Source organism: Octodon degus, unplaced genomic scaffold, assembly GCF_000260255.1.
Source record: "Octodon degus isolate 3935 unplaced genomic scaffold, OctDeg1.0 scaffold00015, whole genome shotgun sequence".
Lineage (NCBI taxonomy): Eukaryota > Metazoa > Chordata > Mammalia > Rodentia > Octodontidae > Octodon > Octodon degus.
Genome location: NW_004524591.1, coordinates 14069070 through 14078781, shown reverse-complemented (window position 1 = coordinate 14078781; position 9712 = coordinate 14069070). Strand labels below are relative to the sequence as shown.

The 9712-nt window shown below is 36.7% G+C and overlaps 1 pseudogene; it reads right to left on the bottom strand.

Annotated features, from left to right (window-relative positions):
• LOC101593130 overlaps positions 1–9712 on the bottom strand; it is a 59848-nt pseudogene that overhangs the window by 2134 nt on the left and 48002 nt on the right.

The following is a 9712-nucleotide window of genomic DNA, read 5'->3' as shown; positions in this document are numbered from 1 at the left end:
AATGAGACAGTTTCACAGCTGATTAATAGGACAATTTTGATAATCAATACATTGTACATTGTTATCTTCTTAGTGATTATCCATAGCACAAGAAGCAGACAGGATATTCTGTCTAAACTCTGTTAAGAAATATACTTTTTAAACTTTCTAATACTAGGAGAAGATATCATACAATGTATTTTAAATAAATTGCAAGTGAAAAATATAGTATAAATCTTAGAACAAAAATTAAGATTAAGCAATATTCAGAAAATTAAATGCTAATTAAAAATTGTTTAATTTAATTAATTGGTTTATTTTTAATGGCACTAATTTCTTTAGTAGTTACACCTCTTTCAAGCCCACGTTTCAACAATGTCTTTGCTGTGCCAAAATTCAAGTTTTTCAAAATTTCCTGCTCTACCTTTTGCTGCTGATTCTCACTATAAATCTGGGTAAACATAGCCAGCAATAACCATGCCACAGCTTGAATGTTGGGCTGCTTTGGAATTTGATCCATCAAATCAATTAGTTTACTGTCCCTTATGGCTCTTAATCTCAGTCTTAAGACATGGAAAGAATGCAGACTAATTTTTTTTTTGCCAGAGTGCAACACATATGGCCCCTATTCCACTGCTAGTGAAGACCCTGTTCCCAAATGAAACCTCCTGAGCCTGGCCTTTAATGTCTGCATTCCTAAAACAAGCTATGCTTCTGAGTTCAGATAAAAATCATTCATCAGGCTCTGCTTGTAGCAGTGTAGGGCTTTTCCAAACACTTTTCTAACTTCTCCAAATTCCCCCCAAAAATCAGTTCCAAAGGTTTCTAAATTACCTGGTCAGGTAGAGATCACAGCAATGACTCTACTTACCTGGTACCATTTTCCATAAAAGTTACTTTTGGTTTTGAGATACAGTACCCAACACCCACAATTTAAAGGAAGAGAACTTTGATTTGTTCAAGGTGTCAGTCCATAATTGACTGCCTCCAAGATAGGAACATCATGATAGAAGGGACAAAAAAACTGAATGACAGAGCCTGAAGACAAGATTAAAGATTAACTATGAAGAATATGTTGCAATAAAGAAATTGCTCCCTGTCTTGCTTGTGGTCATCATTTCACAACTATAAACTATCTGTCACAGTCATTGTACTGTAATTTATCAAAATTTAATTTATTGTACAGAATTATACCTCATTACACCCAAGGCAGTTTTCATGCATGACAATTGCGTGCTCCATGCACACATCTTGCTCCATATACACATCTCTCTGACAGCACATGTGCTTAACTTCCTATATGGCAGGCTGCTCTTGTCACCTCTTATCTCCTTCTTCTGTCAGGACCTTCCTACTATTTTGTAAACATGTACTTATCAAGATTATAAAATAACAATCAAATAAAATAAAATATCAAATATGTATTGACTGTTTATAAAAGACATCAGTGCTGTCACATAAGCCCATTACTTACTTATAAAACCTAAAAGATAACATCAGAAATAAAATTCCATGTGAACTACAATGTAAATACAAACAAAAGTCTACCACAGAAATAATCTTTGCTTCAATTGTCATACCTAAGACAGTTTTCACACATGAAAACTGCATGTTCCAACACAAGTATTGCTTATACTAATAAATAGTATGTATATTTTTTTTCTATCCTTTCCTGTAGAGCATAGTTGACATCTTTTTGGTTTTCCTGTTGTCATTGTAGGTCTTTGTGATGCTGTGCCTGCCTGTTCACCTGTTGGCTTCCCAGTGTGCTTCACAATTTTTTTGTGTAGTTCTCTGAACAGAAACAATTTGTTTTTCCTCTGCTATAAATGATCTCTTAGGAGTTCCACTTAAACTTCTAAGAAAATTTCTCTGTGATATTTTTCACTTATTATTTTCTTTATTAACTATTAAACTATTTATGCCACATGTTTAGGACTGAGCAAAACACTACTATTGACCAATGCTTTGTGTTTTTCAGTGACTCTATAGTTGCGGCATAACTCATCAACATTTACTATGCCTTTGGTTTTGTTGTAGAAAGTTACCATCTCAGGCATCTATTTGGTCAAGGTTTTCCTATTAATATTTCCATCATGGTACAATGTTGATATCATCAATACTAGTTAGTTGTTCTTTGCCATATACAAGGTCAATATTTGAAATTCAAATATTGTACAGTACAACCCTCTGTTTTTATTTCTTATTTATTTATTTACTTATTTATTTATTTATTTATTTGGTACAGGGTCTCACTACACAGTTCAGATTCATAGTGATCTTCCTGTCTCATCCTCCCCCGTGCTGGGATTACAGACGTACACAACCACGCCCAGTTTCAGTGGCTGGCATGGTATGCCTAGAGTTTCAGGGTTGGTGTAACATGTGGTGCTGGGGATTGAACCCAGGTCCTTATGATTGCCAGGCAGGCACTTAACCACTGAGCTATCTCCTCAACCCAATCCTCTGTTTTTAAATTGTAATATTTCATTTGAAGTTTCTGCTTTGTTCTTGCTACAATTTCAATGTTGGTCAACTTTGCCCAAACAGCAAATGTAACATCAATTGGAAACTGATAAACTAATTATTAAATGTCTCATTCTACTTAGTTTTGGAGATGGGAGCAACAAGTCTGTAGACAGCATCATTTGGTTTATTTCTGTATAAATAAGGACCTGAGTGCTGAGTTCCAGGATAAATTTCTAAATTGAAAGCATAACTTCTTCACATCTAAAAGGGGATAAATTTCCATGCCATAATTTGAAGATATTTTTAGGAATATACTGCCCAAAATTATAGCAATTATGAAATGTTGCACAATGTAGAAATCAATCAATAAGATTACAAATATAGTCACCTAGGTAATACTGATCCAATGGTAAATCATAGGATGAGTGTGAGATGAGGTAAAACTATGGTTAACCAAGAAGCATACAACAACTATGGTTACTTAATCAATTAAGTAATATTGATTAAATAGGGATCAAATAGGGAAAGAAGTCACATAGTAAGCACACATGGGATGGACAAGGACTTTCTTGGAAGTGGTGGCGTAAGGAGGTTTGGTCCTCTATCCCAAGGTGGTTATTGCCTACTTAGAATATCAATCACTTCTGTTAATCCCTAAGGGAAGTATATGGGGAAATGGTTCTTTTTCTTGAAGCCTGGCCTTCAGTAAATACATCTCCAGCCAGTTGTCTTCTGCAAGGGCCCAGCCCTGTCTGACTACCTACAATATTTCTACATAACTGAGATAGCTATAATATTCCCTACTCTGAAGAAATATCCCTAACTGCCTTGGGGGGTCAAAGACCAATCTGGGTACCTCTGGTTGAAGAGGACCATAGCTGTGATTGGCCATCAGAGATACACCACAGAGAGCCTACCTAAAGGCCCTCGATAGGTGCCAGGTGTTCTTGTCTTGAATAGACATATAGCTTTAAGTTTGGAGGGGAAACAGAAACAATGAGAGGCCACATAAACAAGTATGCATTGGTCAAATGATAAAATCAATGGGACAATTATAAATATAGTCAATAACTTCCTCCACAGCAAAGCAAAAAATAAATAAATAAATAACTTCCTCCACCAGGAGAAGCCAGTATAGCTTTCCCTAAAGAGGACAAAGAGAACATCTAGGGAATTACAGAATCTGATATGTTGTTAACCTGTCATCTAATATCTTGAACAGCTACTAAGATATTAGCAGAAGGATCAGGAATATACACTGAGCATTCAGCTTTTATAATTGCACAAGTACCCTCTTGTACTGCTATTAGAATGTCTAATGCCATCTGATTTTGGAGGATGGCTTGCCTCCTTAATTTTACTTCTTCATTAAGGCTGCAACAAAGGCAACCATGTTTTTGCTCTCTGCATTCTCTTGTTGGGTATCTCCCAGTCTCAATTATATAATACTAAAGAGACAGTATTTACTAAAGTATCAAGTGAACTATCTGAAATAAAAGCTACTTTTTATAATTTTTTCTTAGTATCTGGGGCTGATTGGGTAATAAATTCAACTTTTAGCATAATCTGTCCCATTGAACCAGGAACTATGGATATATGTTTAACAGTACCTCTTGTAAATGATCTAAGAAGGGAGAAGGATTTTCATCTTTCTCCTGGTAAATAGTTGATAATTTAAGATAACTAGAGGTCTTGTTTTTTTGTCTTTTGTAGACCTTCAAGAATACATACTTGAAAATGTCTCCTGCTCCAACGTCCTGTCTGGCAATTAGGCCAACAGGGATCTTTGGTGGAGACAGCTTGGGCTCCAGTGAGAACTGGTTGTTCCCCTGGCTGGCTGTCTTCTGACTGTATAAAATGAACGACATGATATTCCTCTCCAAATGTGACATCAGCTTGTAATGCTGCTTGTCTCTCATTAGAAGTCAATGTTTAATGTAAGATTAATATTACATCTTCCCAGTCTAGCTTATAGGTCTGAGTAAATCCTCTAAAGACCTCAATGTACCTGCAGGATCATCTCAACATTTTCTAGATCTAACTTGATCTTTTTAAGTCACTGAAAAATAGACATAACATAGGTAGTCTCACATGAATTACAATTATACTTTGAGCATAAATAAGAATTATTTCTTAATGTAAAGAGAATTTGAACATAGGCAAATCTGACCATTTTCCCTCTTTTTTACAGTGTGATTCTAGTTGTAAAATAGCATCATACTTAACACTTCCCTCTGCATTCCTTCTCAGCTCTAGAGGGGTAGGTAGGTCATGTACATGTACAGAAAAATATCAAACAGTTGTTTTTCAACATGCAAGGGTCAAACATCTCCCAGTGCTTAAGAATGCATTCCATAAGAATAAGAGACACACAGTGTGCTCCCCATGTCTGAAATAAAAAAAAAGGCATCCCCTTTAATTTCTATTTGATTTCTATTTATACCCTCTTTGTGTCCCTTGAGTAGATTCTATTCCAGCACAGGTAGATGCAGTCTGGAGAGAAAACAGAAGACAAAATTCAACCAGCTTAGGGCCGGCCAAATAGCTCAGCAGATTAAAGTGCCTGCAAGCAGGCACAAGGGCCCAGACCTTGGAAGGCTGTAAACAGGAGAATCACTACAAGTCTGATCTAGTAGTGAGACCCTGAACACCCTGCAGACCCTTCCCTAAAATACAGGAAAAAATAAATTGTACCAGCCTATCCACGCTTTAGCTGGTGCACAAGTTTGTCTTCTCGTGGAGCTGGTGAACTTACTATGACAGTAATATTTTAAAGAAGGAAGCATAACTTTGTAATAAACTAATGCTTTTTGTTCTCTGAAAGAGGGAGTATACCAACCAAACAATGAGTTGGAAGTCTTCAGAGCACCTCTCAGGCTGTGAAGATTACCTGTAGAGATAGAAGCAACAATTGACTGGAAAAATTCTGCCTTGGGTCCTAGGGCAAATAAGTCCCCAAGACACTTGTGTTATCCATCTAATCTTGGCAACCTTTCCTAGAGGCAAAACAAAGCTACAAGTCCATTTAAAAATTGTATATCTCTTAAACTCACAGGTTAAACTTATATTTATCATCCAGCAATCACATTTCACATGTTAGTAAAGGCACATTTACTATTCTTCTATGTGTATATCAAAGAGAAGACCCACTAACATCTCTTTCTTAACTCTTAGCATATGTAAGGCACAACTATAAGTTGTTCCCCTAATAATTGTTTTCCTCTGTGACACTCCCAAACTCATAGACGTCTAAAATGCCAAGTTCATCTTCTCTAAAATCAAGGAATAAATTCCAGGAACAACAGAGTGTAAGAGTAGAAAGAAATTATTGAGAGAGACAATAATTTCTAAGAGACAGAAGGGAGCCCGGAAAGTGGATTGCCCCTGGTAATTCACTTTCAACCTCCTTCTAAACTTGCAAATCTGGTTTTTCATGTGCCCTTAAAATGAATTGGGCTACTTCCACCAGAAAAATAAAAAAGTTTTTAAAAAAGCAAATCCTAAGTGCCCAGAAATTCATGATGAGCATTTTGTGGATAAAACTTGCCTGTTGCTGTTTTGGATCTCCTGTACATGCCTTGCTGATCATCCGCCAAGTGGGTGGATGCACGGTTGAGTTTTTGCTTTCCCCAGGTGTAACTACTGCGAATCACACTATGGAAAAATACATGTTTACAAAACAGAAGAGGGGCATGGGTGTATTTTATCCCCTGTGATGCTTGGGCAAGCATATGCAAAACATGCAACATGAAGCATTATGTGGGCAAAAATCCCAGTATGACACTTTCACATATGCACACATCTTGCATTTCCTCATCCCAAGTGGGTAAACAGAAAGGTTGCCATTTGTGTCCCTCAGATGCAGCTACTGTAATATACAATCAGCTGCTATTATACTAAGATACAAATTTATAATAGAAAACTGAGATGAGGTGTTGTAACCCAGAGAGAGTGCTACTAAGGCCAGGACACCTGGTTGAATGATGGCTCTGCCAATGTGATTTGGGGCAAGTTACATAAACCCTTTGTGTTCATTTTCCTGATTTTAAACATAGTAATATACAGCACATGATTTCAAAGATTGCTGGAAGGATTAAATATGAAAGAATGTTCTACATCCTCTGTAAAGTGCTACTTTTATAAGGGAAAATATGTCAGACTTAAGAATAAGAAATCTGAGTTAGTGCTAAAGCTGTGGGACTTATTTAGAGTGTGTGAGCTTGAGTGCCTGAGTATCAGAAAATTGAAAGCATGAAATGCAAAATAAAATGGACATATGACCAAAACTTTTAATTAATGATACAATTATTTTTAGTAAGGCTGGGTCATAAAGCATTTGAAGAGCAGGTTATTTATAAATAATTTAATACAGGAATGTCAAAGTAAAATAGCTAGTTTAGTTATAAAATTATTAATCTATTACTGAATTGCAATCAATTATAACCTTTGGGATTATCTTGTCTACCAAGTAGATCATCATTAGCATCTTCACCAGAAAAATGCTACTAGTTAACAAAATGCATGGGATATAATCAAATAATAAAGTCAAACATCAGCTAATTTCCCTAGATAATTCAATCTTGAAAGAGCCTATTAACAATGACATTGAAAAGACATGCAGGTGTCTTTGATTTATTTCCAAATTTTGGATAATCAGGCTTAACAGAATTAAACCTCACTATGAAACAGCCCATTCCCAAACTGGACAGATCCAGGGAAGTTATGTAATCCAAAGATATTCACCACTGGTCTTCAGGGTCCACAGGTTATAAATTGAGCCTAGGGGATGTCCAAAGCTGTCCTTGTTCTGCTCTTTGAGCCAGACTGGAATGCAAAACCTCCCTGCTTTCTTCTGGTCACAGATGAAAACGCTAGGGCTAGTGACACTGTGGCATTCACAGGGCAGGATGAAACCTGCCAAGAACAATAAAGTGACTAAGGAAACTACAGTTTTCTTATTTCCCCTTGTCTTATCTTTGCAAGAATACTTTGTTCTTCCTAGCCCCCACACTCACCATAACTGTTTCCAGAAACACTCACTGCACTTTACCCTCATCCTTGACACAGACATAATTAATAAATACCAATAAAAGGCTGCCTCATTGCCTTTGATTCCCCCATGAACAACTGAGCATCCCAGAACCCCACTGCACCACCATTTAGTCTCTGGGTCTTTCTTCTCTCTGTGTGCCATAATACCTAGCAGGAGATTGGAGCCCACTACAAGGTCCTTAATAGCTGGCTTGACATTACAGTCATGTAGAATTAGTCTCCTTGACTATGAGCAAATTCCCAGACTTAGTCAATAGTACCTATTGATTACCTCACAGGTCTGTAGGTCAGAAAGTCAGGCATGGCCTGAATGGATCCTCTACTCAGACTAGTGCAAGGCTAAAGCCAAAGGAGAATATAGTCAGATATTGGCTTAGGCAGAAGAGGATCTGCTTCCAAGCTCCCTCAGGTAGTCACTTTGAATTCAGAGTGGTTTTTTCTTTAAACTCATGATAGAGATATTCTCTGCTGCTTTAAATGTCTGACCTCCTGGAAAATGTAGATCTTCTTGTAAAAGTTTCACCAGATTAGGTCAGATCCACTCATTTTGCATTAACCCAAAGTCAACTGACTAAGACCTTAGTTATAGCTGCAACATTTCTTGACTTTTCCATATGATGTAACATAATTTTGTGAATAATATCCATAGCCTTTGCCATGTTTGATTGGTTAGAAGTAGCTCACAGTTTCTATTAATGTTGAAAAGCAGAGAATTCCATGAGAAATGGCTTATCAGGGGTCATGCTGGACTATGGCCAGCCCCTAAAGCTCTTAGTAAAACTTGGGTCCCTAGCAGATATTTTCAAATGGTGAAGGGTGGGAACTTGGCATGGGTATACCTTTTAAATCTCCCTCAGCTGATATTAATGTGGCTGCCACTGAGAAACCCCAGTCTTATCTTTTTTGCTTTGAAGTCATCAAACCCAACACATAGCACCTTTGCCTTCTCTGAGCTCCCACGGGGTTCTGAACACTTTTTACATCTAGTGTTGGGGTAAAACACTCTAAGTAAGTGCTCCACCACTGAGCTGTACTCCCAGTTCTCATGAATACTTTTCCAAAGCCAGCTGATGGTGATGTAAGATCAATTTTTCTTTTTTTTATTCTTTTTTTCTTTTAAAATTCTGTTTTTTATTTTGTAAAGAGAGCACAAATTAGAATTAAAGCAAAAAAATTAAAAGTGATACAGACTTTCAGTTAACAAAGTAATATATGAATTTTACAGTATTTGTTGCAATACATAGTGTTGTCTTCCAACCAGTTATTCATATTACCAGATATATGCATGTAAAATTGGAAGAAGAAAGAAAGAAAGAAATGTATAGGAAATTAAGAAGAGAGAAAGTACAAACAATTGAAAAAAAGATACGAAACACATTAAAGCATTAACTGTTTCTTTCCATTAAACCAGCTGAAATGTACAGTACAGTTGTCGAAAGCATCCTGCTTACATATATAGATACATCTCTGTGCCCCACTCCCTCTCCTGTCCTTCTCAACTCAGTAACTCCTTTTGAATAAGTTCATTCCATTTTACCAGTGTCTACTGTACCCTTCAGATTCCATTTTTCCCTTTCAGGTTCTCACACTACGTAGACAATATGATGTTTGCACATGCGGGTCTGCTTTATTTCACTTAATAGTATGTTCTCTAGTTGCATCCATTTACCAAGAAAAGACTCAAATTTATCGTTTTATAGCTGAATAATATTCCATTGTGTAAAAATACATCTTCTTTATCCATTCCTCAGTTGATGAGCATCTGGATTGTCTCCAGGATTTAGCTATAATAAATTGTACAGCTATGAACGTGGGTGCACATATATTGCTGTGCTATGAGGTTTTCAGTTCTTCTGGAAAAATACCCAGCAAAGGAATAGCTGGCTTGAATGAGATCTCCAATCCTAGATTTTGGAGGGATCTCCACACTGATTTCCATAGCGGCCTTACCAGTCTGCACTCCCACCAACAGTGTAGAAGCGTTCCTTTTTCTCCTCTGGCCCTCCAGCATTTGTTATTGGCTGACTTCTTGATGTTAGCCATTCTTTCTGTGGTGAGATGGAATCTCAATCTTGTTTTTTTTTTTTTTGACATCAGTTATTGTTATTTTATTTTTTTAAAGTTTTATTGATAAACAGATAGCAATGAGACAGTTTCAAATCAAATCGGAAGTACAGTTTCAACAAATAATACACTGCATATACTCTTCTTA